The sequence below is a fragment of the Thermobia domestica genome, chromosome 13, assembly GCF_964235325.1.
Source record: "Thermobia domestica chromosome 13, izTheDome1.hap1.1, whole genome shotgun sequence".
NCBI lineage: Eukaryota > Metazoa > Arthropoda > Insecta > Zygentoma > Lepismatidae > Thermobia > Thermobia domestica.
The window spans coordinates 57,845,887-57,862,955 of NC_137466.1; positions in this window are offsets into that span (position 1 = coordinate 57,845,887).

The window sequence follows — 17,069 nt, forward strand, 5'->3', positions numbered from 1 at the left end:
ATCGAAAATTCAAGAATATAAGTGTCAACACTACATAACACACATTTCTATCGATTACACTTGAACTCGAACCAATTCACCACTTTTATTTTTATTTACGTATTCAGCATCCTCATTTGCATAAGAAAATGTACTTTTCTTTTCCAAAGCATGAAAAAGGTTAAAATTTGTTGTCCAGTGTTATTTACAACGAGATCCGACCCTTTCTTCTTGAGAGCTTGCTAAAAAAGATGTAAACAATACGATTACGTTGTGATGTTCTCACAGTTTCCGGCGTAGAAAGACTAATTCGCCCCTCTCACTGGATGCAAATTTGGAAATATATACATACTCCTATCCAGTGTTTCTTTCAGAAACAATGTTCCGGGCGGCACTGCAGGTACTATCCTATTTATTATTATATTATAGACGTATTATTTTGGTCTACTCCAGGAGGGAACTCTCATAGCTTTGGGGGGCATTGTCCCTCCCAAAAAAAAAAACATGTCTGGAAGAAACACTGCTCCTATCATAAGGCAATATATACGCATTGAATCAAGAATCTGCCAATATGTATCTTCATCCTATTAATTCAATGAACTCAAAAACCAATCGAGCATCGGCACATCTGATTGGCTACTCTCGCTTCCGCCATGAATGTTGGCTGAAAACATTGCGATATTATTGGGCGGAGTGAGGGTGACGAAACTGTGACGTATGGCTTCACGATTTTGTTGTATAGGCAGATCCTTTATTTTATAACATCCTTGCATCGGATGACATAGTCGTCCATGATCTTCTCGTCGGATAGTACGACCCTCTCCAATAGTATGTATTTCACACAACGTATGTCCCTCTTGTTGACAGGAAGATGATTGTCGGTATCTCTTATAACATGTTCCAAGGTTTCACCAATCTGATATATGTAAAGATAAAACAAGAAGTATAGATCAACCTGGGTGCACAATGCTTCCTTCCAGAGTTATAGGCTGCAGAAAACATCCAAAATTAACTTTTAAAAGTCCATAGCTCCGAAACTATGGGACCTACCATAGTCAGGTCAATACTTTATTTGGGAACTAGTATGTGTCCTATCCATATATCCAAGTTTCACAATCCTGCGGTATTTCTCCCAGCAACAATTTTTATAAAGGTAGTTGGAGAGTACTTCAAATTATATGCCCGTAGCCGCACCCCCTTTATAAGAATTGCTGCGTGAGTACCTTAGGATTTTGAAACATGTATTTTTTGGATAGTGCACATATAAAGGATAGCCATAGGAAGCAAAACTAAGAAACTTTCTTGTTTTAAATTTTAACTCTGTCTGACGGAGAAAGTTTCATTCTAAAGGCGAATTTTCATGCAAGCGTTCTTTGCCTTATTTGCTTGCGATGTGGCTGAATAGCCAATTGAGAAAGTTGTTTAAGTACAGTTCTACGTATAACATAATTTTCTATTGCTACACATAGATATTGCGAGCAACGAACGCTTGCATGAAAATCCGCCCTCACACTTCACAAAATCACAATTTTTCTCATATAGATAAAATTTGCTTCTCCAGTTCTAACCCTGTGAATGTACCCCTTTCTCTCCCATATTTGAATCTGTCTCCCTTCCCTCTCTCTTTCTCAATGGGATCCGCCATAAACTCACATGGCCCGAGATTGAATCTCTGACTCTTGGTATCAGATCAATGTGACTCTCCATAAGTTTGTTGTTAGTAGACTGTGGATATTTGGGCACTTCGAACAGGAAACATAGACACAAAATTTAGTTAAACAAAATAAGGTTATAAAATAGTCAAAAAAGATACAACAACAGTACTCAACAACTGTTATATGAACATATGCATGTAGTTACTGGGGAAGAAAGGAAATTAACCATTTGAGAACATTCATTTCTCTCAGTAGTCTGTACTGTAAGTAAATGAGTCCAGGCGAATTTCTCTCTGAATGAAGGGGTATGTTATGTCGCAAAAACAATGAATTGGCTAAAGCTATCTACTAGACTCAACTGTCGAATGACATTAAGCTGAACCTGCTATGACTGATTTAGTTTCTGGTTTGAGACACTAACGCCATCTCATGTACCAAAAAACATGCTAACTACATTTTACATTATATGATATTTTCAGTGTTGCCAATTTGGGGGAAAAGTCACTAAATCTAGGGGATTCGCCTTAGAGGATAGAGACAAAAAACAATTTTTCCGATTAGCAACTTTTTTTTTAGTGATTGTGGAGTTACGATTTGGCACATACAAATCTAGCAACTTTTGTCCTGCGAACAACTTGTCATAAAAATAAGTACTATTAGTTCGAGTCAGTTCAGATGTTTATTTTCCTTTTGCTTATTTGAATCAGTGCAAGTGTTGACGGGCTGGGAAAGTACATAGCATTTATCTCCATATTCCTGCTTTGATTGCTGTTATCTCTTACCTTCAGCTTTTAATGTCCTTTAGTTTACAGAGTTTCCGTTTAGAGGCACAAATAATGCATTACCGATAGCAAACAGATTATCTGTAGAAACGCGAGTAGAAGTGAAGTAAGATTTTTTTCTAGACCTTTAGTTTTGTTCGTTTTTCTAAACTCATTTTTGATTCCGTAGAAGCAAAACTGATCATAAAGTTCAAAATATATAAAAGTGAAATCATTGTTAATTATATATGAGTCTTTCATATACGTTCTTCTAGCGTAGATAGTACTATGGCTTGAATTGATCTCGTATATATATATATATATATATATATATATATATATATATATATATATATATACGAAACGCATTTCAAAAGAAAGGGCCGATATTTAATTGGAAACAGGTAAGTAACTTTAGCAACTTATTGTTTTATTGGGTAAAAACAAGTACATATCCATTTTCTGACCGTGGTACAATATTTTTTTTATACCCTCTGCATAGAAGTTCGCCACCTGAGGGTTCAGCCACTTCAACACTGCCGTTTTCAATTCATCATCCCTTTGGGAAATTTGAATGACGTCACTGCATGGATTGTTGTTTCGACTCGACATTGATGTAAGAAATCCATGTTTCGTCACCTGTAATAATGTGGGTAAAAAAAATCCATCACCCTCTCTGTCGGAGCGATCCAGAAATGCACGTGCTGCAGTCAGTCGGTTCTGTTTGTGGACGTCTGTCAACATTTTGGGGACCCATCTGACACACAATTTCTGATATCATAATGTTTCTGTAACAATTCGAAACAATGTTGTTGGTGAATCTCAGCATCACTTTGCCCTTTGGCATGAAGAAATCTAATTACAGAACGGACCTTGCACCTGGCGGGATTGTGTATGCGCGCAGCCATTTAAACACGCTCCAACACACACGAAAACAAACAGATGACTGGCGAAACTATGGTTGTTTCATAGCCAATGGACCAAGTGATGTTACTGCGCAAGCGTGATCCGATCACTATTGCCAGTCTGTTATAATAAAATATCGGTCCTTTCTTTTGAAATGAGCCTCGTATATATATATATAGTCAGTTAGTCGTTAGTTTACTGTACTTGAATTTTATTTATTATCTTGATTAGTGTTCATTCTAACAGGGTCACTATTTGCAAACTATGAGGACCACTAGATGCCCGACGACCTTACCTTGTGAATAATTTACGTAAACAAGTCACAGTTAATCAGAACAGTGTATCGGAGCAACTGAAACCTAAGAACGAAACAACAAATTTCTACATCCTGCTCAAAATTGATGGTTATCCATCAAGTATTTCTGGATTTTTTTTAATCTCCCGGCCGGGGTAAATATATAAAGGTGTTTTTAGTTAACCAATCTCCTTAAGAATGACACGTTTGCTTTCAAAGAGAAGAAGAGTAGAATAGTTCGTAGAATGAAAGTAACCTCCAGTTGAGAAAAGTTTGAGGAAAGTTAGTTCATATTATAATTCACGTATTAAATCATTTGCAATCGGAGCAGTGAATCAGAACATTGAACTAAGTTTCTCCATAGGCTAGCTACAAATATTCCATATCTCATGAAGCTGCCCAACTTTCGTTTATGAATAAACAATATTGGAGAAGATTACTAGAATAATGATAACATGATCATAGTTTGTACTATATCATTTATTAATCAGATCATCAAGAACCACATGGGAAATTATTGTATGTCGTAATTAGGAATATTCAATTTTCTTTGTTTGTGTACGTAGTTTAACGTTAGCATCTAACTATATGGGATGTGAAGCTATAGGATAGTGTAGGCTCCAAATCACTTCTCTCGTACTTCACGGACGTAAATAGTTGTTGGAATATAAGAGTAGGTGGGTAAAAAGGGTTTTAAAATGTGACACTAGCCGTTGCTAAGATAGTATGAGTATGTGCAAATATAGAGATGATGTAGAGATTATAGAGATTAGATTCATGGAAGAGTTTAATGAAGATATTTGGAAGAGGCCGTTGCAGATATTTGTGTTAGAGCTTAAATGGATGACAAATATGAGTAGAAGAGTGTATGATGGTAATGAGTTGTAAAGAAAATAATCAGATAGGTTCTGATTGAGAATAAAACAACTTGAGAAGATTTGGGAAGTAGTGATTTTGTAGTAGCATGGCTGTAGTAGCACGATAGAGATTATTGGGACATTTTAAGACAGATTACCAGTTTATAGAAAGAAACTAGAACCTACGTAAAGAAATAATTCCAACAGATTTGGCGCAGTCGGTAGGATATATATACATATAGATATATATAGATACATATAGATACATATTTGAGTAGAAGGAGAACGAATAAATCAGTATGTCTTCATTACCGAGTTTTCCGCCATTCAACAGTGAGACTGATCGTTTACAGGCATATTTAGATCGATTTGAGCATTTGTGCATTGCCACACAAGTTCCAGAAGAACGGAAAGTAGCAACCTTGTTTGCAGTGATTGGATCAGAAACCTATGAGCAAATATGCAATATTTGTTGACCTGCTTCCCCTTCAGATAAATCTTATGACGAAATTAAAACAGTGATGAAAACATTTTATGCTGCCAAAGTTAATCTTATCTCGGAAAGATATCAATTTCATTCAATGAAACAGAAGCTGTACCAATCCATTACCAGTTTCGTATTGGACCTTAAGAAGCAATCGTCATATTGTGGCTACACTTGTTGTTTAGAAGAAAACATACGAGATCAGTTTGTATTCGGAGTTGGTGATGAGTCGATCAGATGTAAACTATTGAACACCAAGGATTTGACATTTCAGTTAGCTACGGAAATCGCCCTCAATATGGAGTGTACGGAACAACAGTTACGTTTATATAAACCGAAGACAGAAAGTGGGATTAATATGGTGAACCATACGAAGAAGCGTTTCTCAAAATGGAAGGACAGACAGGTGACTAGTAGCAGTGTATCATCGCCAAAATCGTCTTCTTCGACGCAATCGTCTCCCCAATCAGCAACTAGATGTCGTTTTTGTAGATTACGTCATAGGAAAGGAGAATGTCCTGCGTGGGGACAACAATGTTTCAAATGTGGTCGCCAGAATCATTTTGCTTTAGTCTGCCAGTATAGCACATTTCTAACCCAGGAGAATACCATTGTTCACAGTCCCAAATCACAACAGGAAGAATTGGTAGAGATGGTTAGCCAGTTGAACATGGATCACATATTTTGTGACAGTGTAGAGGAACCCTTGTCATCACATGAAGATTCACACCTAGGTTTATCGGATGTCTTATGGTTTGATCAGAAGAGCAAAGAGTTAACCAAGGGTAAGGATGAAATGAGAGACAGGAAATTAGTAATGGAATAAGTACCCAAAGTGTATAGGTCGGATTCAAAGGAGGCAGAGTTACCTAACTACCTGGCATTGGGTATAATGGAAGAGAAGTCAACCAAGTCTAGTAAACGTTTCAAACAGGTCTGGTCAAATTGGCTAAATGGTAGAAATAAGAAGTATGATTCTATGGAAGAGAAGAAGAATACGTCGGGAATATGCGGACTGCAAGAACAAGAACGGTATACACTTATTATTAAGTTGATCGAGAAACAACAGTGCATGCAAGCACAGATTGATTTCCTGCTGGACAGGTGGTATGCTCAACCAAGAAGAGGGAAGAACAGAAGATGGAAAGAAAAGGAAGTTAATTCGATTGAGTCGGAGAGTTCTTAAAGAGGATTAATGTTTTTTGATGATTAGGTTCTGTTGTATGTTGGTAGATTAGATGTGTAATGTTAGGTTGGGTTACCAGTTATTTGATTAGGTTACAAGTGATTAGATTTTGTTGAAAGATGTATAATTTCGTTTTTGTAAAGAGGGGAGAATGTTGGAATATAAGAGTAGGTAGGTAAAAAGGGTTTTAAAATGTGACACTAGCCGTTGCTAAGATAGTATGAGTATGTGGAAATATAGAGATGATGTAGAGATTATAGAGATTAGATTCATGGAAGAGTTTAATGAAGATATTTGGAAGAGGCCGTTGCAGATATTTGTGTTAGAGCTTAAATGGATGATAAATATGAGTAGAAGAGTGTATGATGGTAATGAGTTGTAAAGAAAATAATCAGATAGGTTCTGATTGAGAATAAAACAACTTGAGAAGATTTGTGAAGTAGTGATTTTGTAGTAGCATTGCTGTAGTAGCACGATAGAGATTATTGGGACATTTTAAGACAGATTACCAGTTTATAGAAAGAAACTAGAACCTACGTAAAGAAATAATTCCAACAATAGTAATGATTCAGTTAGAAATAAATATCAGGTCAAGAATTGCCGTACCCAAAGAAGCATTGAGCAAGTAAAGATCACTCTTCACTAACAGGCTTAATATTCGATTCAGTAAAAAGTTGGTCGAGTGCTATATATGGAGCGTTGGACTGTATGGTTTAGAGCAATGTTTCTCAAAGTGTGTTTCGTGGAACTCAGGTGTTCCGCAAAGAGTACCTAGGGATTCCATATAAACCAACCTCGAGGAAGCGAATTAAAAAATTTGCAAGTCTCTATCTCATCTAAAAGTTGGTTTGAATTTTTGGTCCTTCGGAATTTGTTTTTTAAGTGGCTATTTAGGCTTGCCTATCTAGCTGACATATTCATGAAAATAAATTAGATCAATCTGTCCCTTCAAGGAAAGAACGCAAATGTATTTATAGAGGAGGACAAAACCGCGGCTTACAATTCTGGAGTAGAAGTATCATTCAGTGTGAATATGATGTGTTTCCTGCATTGAAAGATTTCCAAGAGGAGAACGAAGGGAATCTCGGAGAATTCGATGATATTAATAAAGAATTTATTGAACATTTGAAGAATTTTTAGTACACTGTAAATCAGTATTTTCCAGAAAAAGAAAGTAAATATCATCAACATCAGAGGGTTAAAAATCCATACGACATTCAAGGAAAGCCTCCTCGCCTCACCGTTGACAAATACGAAAAGCTTGAAGTCCGATTCATCCCTTCAACTCAGTTCAAGAAGCTACCGTTTATAGATTTCTGGTGCCAGTTGAGAAAAGAATACTCGGGGTTATTAAAGAAAGCTATTGAGGTCCTACTTACTTTTGTAAGTACCTATCTATGTGAAACTGGATTTTCTGTGTATGGGTTCACAGGCCTGTAGCCAGCCCCAAAATATAGGGGGGCCCGATGCAACCATATTGTAGCTCATCACCATATTATAATTCATTTGCCAGTCTATCGTGAAAATTTTAGGGGAGCCGCCCCCCTAGAACCCCTCTGGATACGGGCTTGTGCGTTCACCAAAAGCAAATACAGAAACAGACTGAATTCAGAACTGGATATGAGACTGCAGCTTTCCGCCATAATACCTGATATTAAAGAACTGTGCAAGCGCCAAAAACAAGCCCACTCCTCCCACTGAAGTCTCAGCACATGTGGTATGTTTTGTATGAAAAATTATTCTCATACCACATTAGGTTTCGCAACAATTTTTATAGAGGTAGTTGGTGAGTACTTCAAATTATATGCCTGCAGCCAAACTCCTTCTATAAAAAATTGTTGTGTGAGTACCGTAGGATTGTGAAACATATAGACTATTATTGGATAGCGCACATATTATTTCCTAAGTGAAGTCTTGACCTGACTACGGTAGTTCCATAGTATTGTAGGTATTGGTATTTAAAGTTCATTCTTTTTTATGTTTTCGGCAGCTTGTAACTCCGAAAGGAAGCATTTGTGTGCCCAGGTTAGTCTATACATTTTTTCTTATCTTGGTGTCAAGAATCACCTCTCAAACATTGTAAGTGTTGTTTTGGAACAAGAGAGAGAGAGGTGAATTATTAACATACAGTATAAATAGCACAAGGGAAAGAATGTTCAAATATTTTTTCCTATACCTTATTCTTCGCGTTCAAATAACTTTAAACAAAGCTAAAATGAAATTTGGTTTCGATTTATTGTGTTCATAATTAGAGCTGTGTCACTCAAGTAAATGTTAGTTTAAACTGTTGACTAAATTTTGCATCCCGTATTCAGAGAGTTGGATTCAATGAATATTATTGATGTGCGTGTTGTGGAGTTTACAGGAGAATTAGCGTTAATAATTACTCACAGCTTTGTTTGCAAGGGTTATTTCACCCGGCTAATATTCCACGTAACGGTTAGAAAGATGAAGATTATTAATTAATTGGCGGGGTGTTATCTTTTAACTCCATATCCACAATGCTTTTACGGTGCAGGATCCCTGTGTAGAGTAGCTAATATGGGTATTCCACGTTACTTTAAATGAGATTACTTAAAACGTTACATAGTAATTGTATAGTGTTTATTATTTTATCGTTCACATAACTTTGTCAATGTATGTCAATATGGAATACATAGCTATTATTATTGTATGATTTGTACAATATATGATACGGGAATTGTTCCAGTTATATTTTCTATACTGCATTCATATTTCTATATATTCCCAAATTTTATGCTATGTAGGAGAATGAAGATATTGTAGAATGACTATCTTTGTTCATATATCAACAGGAGGACGGTAGCTCAGTGGTAAAGCTTTCGCTTCTGATGGGTGACGGATTCCAAGGCCATGCAGTTTCCTTCGTGGGGTTCTCCGGTTTCCTTCCACATTCTCATTTTATCACTTCTTTCATAATTATTCACTTTCCATTAACCATCTTGTCTCCTTTAGCCTAAATGATATAATCCTACTATACATAAGGCTACATGAACTGAGTGACATAAAATAAGTGAGTACTTCCTGTTGACGTGGAAAATTGAAATTTGGCGTGGTTGTAGCTTTTGAGGACTAGCCCACAGGAAAATTGACAAAAGTGAATATTTATATTTTTAAGGGAGTCACCCATGTTGTTTATATGGACTTTTTTTTACCTATAATCTCATATTTTAAGTACTTCGAGTTGAAATAAAAACTTCAAATTCGGTATGCTTATACGTTTTCTTTAGCGTTATTAAAGTAGCTCACCAAAATAAAAATTTCCAACTTTAAAGTGGTTATATGGAGAACTGAAAAATCTTTCCTATGTTATTTACTATATATGGGACATCATTTACACTCCAAAATGTTTAGGCACTTCGGGCGGGATTAGAATGATGAAATTTGGCATGCTTGTAGCCTTCCGGGACTAATTCACAGGAAAATTCCCCAAAAGTAAATATTTTTAGTTTTTAAGGGGTCTAAGAGAGGAGGAATTCCCTTGCTATTTAAATGGGCTTTTTCTTGGAATACAAAATCTTATCTTTTAGATAGTTGAAATAGGAAAAGAAACTCGAAATTCGGCAGAATTGCGGGTTTAAGTGGTACGAGGGTCTGGGGGCGGAGCCATCAACTACGAGAAAGGTAGTCGTGTAATATAAAAGTACAAACTTAGTTTCATTTCTGTCAACAAATATCAGAGTAAAATCGGCAATAATTAACAAAGAAAAAAAATGATTCTCTTATAAATTGATTCAGCGCTGCAAGGATTGCTTCCATCACTAACCTGAAACCGGAAGTAATATTAACTCTCTTTTGAAACCAGAAATGCTATTATAATTCTCTTGAAACTGGAAGTGCCTTTTCGTTGATTCCGGAAGATCTACCAATTCCAGTTTGAACATTGGAACCTCATAGTTTTGAAGTTTATTGTAGTTTCGCGTTGTGAAACGGAGCATATTTGTTTTCAGTTCTCTTGATGTCACATTCCACAAAGAAAAATGAAATGAAATCTTTGAGTTTTACGTCCCACGGTTATGCCGGTTAGACTAAAGGAGACGGTGATGATGAGTAATGAATGAAATGGTGGAATGCAGAAAGTGGGAGGAAACGGGAGAACCCCGAGAAAACTCACGCACGCGGTGTTTGTCCACCACAAAGTTCACTTGGCGGGGTCTGGGATCGAACCCGGGACCCCAAGCACCAGAGGTAAACGCTCTACCACTGAGCCACCGCGGCCCCTCATTCCACAAAGAGTTATCGGCTTTGAAGTTAGTAATGGGTTATCAGGCTATCAAGTTCCATCGACGTTATTTCTGGCTTTCTAGGCCACTTTTCATTTCTTTTTTTTTTTTTAATCTTTCCGTTCAAATAACTTCCCATCTGTCTTATAAGACGAAGAATAACAGGAATTTTTCTGTGCCGTAGACGAACTCTGAACTACACGATAAGCTAACTTATTCGCTACACAAAAGCACTTAATATTGCAATTACTTTTATTTTTGCAGAACTTACCTTACTTCTACTTGAATAACTGTGACTAAATGTTCACTTTAGAAGTCCATTCACTACATTTAGGTTTTAGACTAGTTGAATACCAAGCGCGAAAATATAGGTCTGACCGCCAGTACAAATAGATGTATTTAAAATCTTATATTGATCTAGTGAGTTTGTATTGTTATAATAATAGACGCAGACGCAGATAGGAGAACAATATTAAGATGAATCTTGCGGAAGTAGGAATAGAAAATAGAAACTCGACTTAGTTAGCTAAGGACAGAAGTCAATGGAGAGCTTTTGTGAACGCAGCATTGAACCTCCAGGTTCCATAGGCCATACAGTTAGTTAGTAAATTATACTGAAAGAAGATTACTTCCGTAAATTTCAATATTATATTAATTACACTTGAAGCATCTTGGAGGTTACTGAATTGGTAAAAAATTTCATATTGGTCAAGAAAGTTATTGTAACACGATTTCAAAACCAAATCAAATATTCAGCTGACTGAAAATGTGTAAACTTTAAAAGAAAATATTTGCCAATTAACTGGTACTGCACTTGAGGTTACCACCTACTTTCAATGATCATAACTTGTTCATGCTATGTAAACATACTTAGTCTGCTTCCTAGAATACTATGCACTTTGCAGTTCTTGGTTTGTAACTTAGAACTGTGGAGATTTTAACCTTTGAATAAGCAGAAAAACTGCTTACCGATATTTTAAAGGTATTATTTTTCTTCTATAGTGGAAAATGTTTTACATTAATAGTACGTGTTTTCATCATTTTCATTATCTTACCACAAACATATATATTTTCATAACAAACTAATTCATTAGTAATAATGGAAACAATTTTTGAGGGAAAAATGGTACGTGGATTCAAAACGACAAATATTTATCAAATTTGTCTCTTCTCAACCAATATTTTTTTTAAAAAAATAGGCAAATTTTTAGAGTTATTACATGACTTCTCTTAAAATATTTAGCCAAGCCAATAGTTATCATAACAGAGGAAAAATAAAAAGGAAACTCAAGAGCTATGCAGACGTACGGTATTCCACCAAAGAAACTTGAAAGAGTTACTTTTCTGTTTCCGAATTACGGATTTCAAAACGAAATTGACATAGTCTCTTAAAACTTCTAACTTTTATCTTCAAATAATGTTTTGTGCAGGAAGTTTGAAACTACACTTAAACATAGCTTACATTCTAAAAATTAATAAATAAACACTGTGAAACCGATTTGAATTTATGATTGAAGTTATGTATTATTGTTGAGCCGGTGTAACAGGATAATTTTGCCCCTAGGATATTGATAGCTACGAGGGAATAAAAATGAAAATCCAAGTGCTAAAAGTATCAATTGAAGCCCTCGAGCAGAATTAATAGTCATTAATTTGTAATTTTATTAATGAAAGTAAATAACCGATGGCAAGGAAAAATATCCAAGAGAAAAAACATATCTTCTATTTGAGCATTCAAGGTTTCATAACGCAGGAAACTTGAAAAATAAAAAATAAAAAAAAAAGATAGAAATGTTGATTCTGTGCTAGTCACGAACATGTAATTTTGGCTTTTCACCAAAGTACACATTGGGCGCGCGGTGGCTCAGTGGTTCACCTCCGGTGCTTGGGCTCCCTGGTTCGACCCCAGCTCGCGCCGTGTGGACTTTGTGGTGAACAAACACCGTGCTCATGGGTTTTCTCGGAGCTTTCCCGTTTCCTCCCACTTTCTTCATTCCACCATTTTATTCATTTCTCATAATCACCGTCTTCTTTAGCCTAACCGGCATAACCGTGGGCATGCCGGTTAAGCTAAAGGAGACGGTGATGATGTGTAATGTATGAAATGGTGGAATGAATAAAGTGGGAGGAAACAGGAGAACCCGGAGGAAACCCACGCACAAGGTGTTTGTCCATCACAAGGTTCACTTTGCGGGGGCTGGGATCGAGCCCAGGACCCCACGCACCAGAGGTGAACTCTCTACCATTGAGCCACCGCGGCCCTCCGCAAAACGTGCAGTGAAGCTCCATATACACGCGTGAAAAGTCCCATATTTGAACTAATTTTTTAGTATGAAATATTAAGCTCTTAAACAAAATTCTGTTTCCATGGAACTCCTTTAGATCAAACATATAACAAGCGATATATAACTCAATTTCGGTAAAAAAAGAAAATGAATTTGGCGACTTTTCATACTAGGCGCTTCAAGTAATGTAGATTTGTTTGATATACCTAACACCTTATTCGTCTATTTTAACTACAGTTAAACGTTGAAAACCATGCTCCTGGTAAACTATAAAGCAATGGAATAGACGCTTTCTTCGTCTAGGAAACTCTCTCGGATAAACTTGTAATAAAATCTGTTAGGCTACTGTGAACTCATGTGCCATTTAGCAGAAGTTGGCCACCAAACAGCTTCTCATTATTTTTTTTTATTTATTTAGATATTTAGTAGATTATATATTTAAAGGTTAAATAGTTCCAAATTTTTATTGGTTCCAAAATACTCGTTATTTCAACTTTCTATCTTAATTTGGATACTTAAACGCTCAGCCCTGTTTCATCTCCTCCGAGTCATAATTTCATAAAACTTCATTTTATAGTCAGTGTAGGGTGCAAGGAGAATATTTAAACAATATTTTTTAAGATAATAAGTTCGGAGATCTGAAGAGCCGAAAAAAAAAAATACTTTCAAAACGTCTTTCCCTCTTAAGTTATAGTATTCTGCAAAAATCCTGTCTTATCTGCAGCTAAAGCTATGAGGAGAACATTTATTTTAAAAAATCAAGGTTACGTATATATTAGTTTCGGAGATATGTTCATGACTCTATCAGTAGTTCTACACTTTTATACAATTTAAGAGAGGCATTGTCGGTAACATTTGGCATAAGAAAATTTAATGTTTTTTTATTTTTTATTTTATTTATTTATTTATTTATTTTACGATAGTATTTCCAAGTTACTCACAGATTCGTAACCTGTTACATTAACCTTCAGGGTCGATGAATTACCATCAACAACCACTTCAGTGCTGTCAATAAAGGTTTTGTGACAGGACTAATTAGTAACAAGCTGAATTTTTCATGAACGTAAGACCACAATATAAGGGGTATTTTCTGAGAAGTCCCTCCCCCTCTTGCTTTCCTCTCGACCCCAAGACTCTTGCTTTTATGCGGAAAATGTTGACTTCCAGTTAAGGAGCAACTACTTTAGTACTTTTCGTCCGAGAATCATGGATTATACATCATTCTTTTCAGAGTAAAATATGCTTTCAAATGGTATATACGCATGTTTGCATCATATATGCGGGAAGGGAAATTCGGGGTAAAATAGAGAATATTTCCCCCAAAAAAATTATTTTTTAAAATTTAGTGCCCTTTAGTAGGGATGGGCACGAGCGAGTTCGAGCGAGTTTTCATTGAAACTCGACTCGACTCGAAACAGACATCTTTGAGCTCGACTCGAGAACTCGACTCAAATTTGACTCGAGTTTCGAATCGAGTCAAGGCAAATCGAGCCAAATGCTGTGTGTAGTTTCAAGTACTTTCTTCAGGTATCCTACATAGACAATACAATTATTATTAATGATACTACTACTACTATAACATTATTATTATTATTATTATTATTATTATTATTATTATTATTATTATTATTATTATTATTATTATTATTATTATTATTATTATTATTATAATAACAACATTATGTATAAACATGAAAGATAGAATACTAAAAACTAGTTGACTGCTGACCTCGGTAGTCTTGAAGTCTAGGAGGCAAGGACATCGTTCATGAGGTTATGGGTTTGACTTCCGTAGCAGCAAGTATCCGGGCTCGAATCAAAAATCGTTAAAAGTTAGAGGGCGCCGGCCACACATGTTCAAAACTGCTTGGTCCGAGTTTAGGGTTCTCAACGGCTCAAGCGGCTCGGCTCACAGCTCATTCCCTATCGATCCGAACCAACAGCTCACCCACCCAAACCGACACGAGCCGAAACAAACCGAGCAGATGGCTCACCCCAACCGAGCCAGCTCGAGACGATGGCTCACCTGAGCCGAGTCGGTGGGTCATCTCAACCAAACTGGCTCAGTTGTTCGCTCAGTTGAACTGAGCTGAACCAGTTATCATCCCTACACGGGTTGGACTTCTGCTTTGGCTCAAAACTTTGACAGTGCAGGTCTCAGCTTTGGTGGTGAGAACTACAGTATGTACTTATGTTAGTGCTCACGATATTTAGGCTGTCTTGTTATAAAAATCCATTGTCGTCTTGTTAATCGAGATGAGGAGAAATGCGAGCAGTGTCTCACCTTGTCAGCAACACTAAAAATATTCCACATTACTGCTTACATTTCTCATAGCTTTGCTTTCCAGCATAATCAGGCAATGATTTCAAAACAAGATAAAAAGAGCTAAACGAGCGAGCTATTTTTCAAACTCGACTCGACTCGAAACTCGACCTCAAAACAGTGACTCGACTCGGAACTCGACTCGAGAAAATTACATTTGACTCGACTCGAAACTCGACTCGAATTCGCTTCGAGCTTCGAATCGAGTCGAGTTTTAACTCGACTCGTGCCCATCTCTACCCTTTAGAGCAACCCTGATTACAGGTACCTGAATATAATCTACCTTACAAAATACTATGGTCTATATGTAATGTATGTTCCAAGTTTTATTGCAATATCTAGAATAGCTAGAAGGAAAAAGTATTTCTCAATTCTGCTTGACAATACCGAATTTCATATATAAATACGGAAAAATGGGACATGTTTCCAAACACAGTACTATATATCCAAGCATCATGGTTAATACGTTATTCTTTTGAGAATGAAACAAGATTTTAAATGGTACCATGACTATGTGTTCATAATGTAGAAAAGAAAAGGATTTTGGGATAAATATAAAACTTTCACCCAAAAATACCTTTTTTGAAATTCCGGGACCCCTGAAACGGAACTGGGTACAGATGTCTGAATATAATCTACCTTGAGAATTACCATTGTCTATACATAATGTATTGCTAAGTTTTGTTGCAATATCTAGTAGAATTACGAGGAGAAAAATATTCCTTAATCCTGTTTGACAATATAAATGAGATATTTTCGACGAATCGAATTTAGTAACAGCACTCTTACCCCTCTGATATACTAGGAAAATATGACAAACGGAACGAAATATAACTCTTAGCTTTAAAATATATATACATGATGACATACCTAGGTATATGTTAATATTTTATTTATAATAGTTATTACAAATTTTGGTTACTATATTTTATGAATTTGTTAATTACTTGTATTATTGCAATTTAATATGGTCAATTTTGGTTCTGGGATTATACCTAATTTAGATCAGGGATTAAATTATCCTGTTCCATTATCCACCACTTATGAACCCGCCATGTCCTGGACTGGCAACAATTGGTAGGTGCTTAACAGTGCAAAATAATGCACTTTATACTGCAATACCATAACCACGGATCACCCACCCTAAACACACTGAATGTAGCAAGTAGAATACAATATTCTACTTTCTTCAATATTACTACACAGTTTGTACAATCGACTGATAAAAGTCTGTTCTGTTGACTTGTTGACTGATAAATATCAATTCAACTCTCAGTCTAATCTGGTTAAAACAAAATGCTACACTGTTCACACTCGTCATCATGAAAGTCGATAACATCGTCATATGTAGGAGAATTGTCGCAGAAAAGTCCATTACAGTGTTCACACATGGTGGAAAAGTCTAACCCTAGATTTCTACATATATTTGGCGCAAGATTATTCACAGCTGTGTGTAACAAGATGAAGATCACCAGGTGCAAAAGGCTTAGAGGTTGGTACTGGTATCAAAGCTTTCCTTATCCTTATGTTCTATCTTCACGATAACCGTAAAAAAACGACAGTGACATTTCTTCCGTATGTATTTACAATACACTGAGTGCTCACTGAATTGCGACCACCGCGCCACACAAGAAAGTGTGGCGAGCAGCCGAGCTGACTATATGACCACCTCGACTGGTAGTACTGCAGAGAAAGAACACAGTCGAGGCTACATGTTGGCAGACAGCACTTATAATGGGAAGTGGGCAGGATTTATTCGCATTTTAATAGGGGATGATTGTGGGTACTAAGCAACAGCTGCGCCGATAACTCAGACAACAATACTTGTCAGATGCGCTTGTTCCTGTGTAGTGAAGGTTTACAAGGAGTGGAAAGAAAATGGAGTAACAGTCTCCAAGAGACGGAACTACGGGGGCGTACGGAAAATCAAAACGTGGGGGCGAGAGTCACGTCAAACAGCTTGTGACAGCCAAACGAACTATCGAGTCTGGGAATTACGTAACGAATACATTGGTAGATGCACAACACCCATATTCCACGCAACTATACGGCGTACGCTGGGACGCATGCAGTTCCACAGCAGGCTACACACTC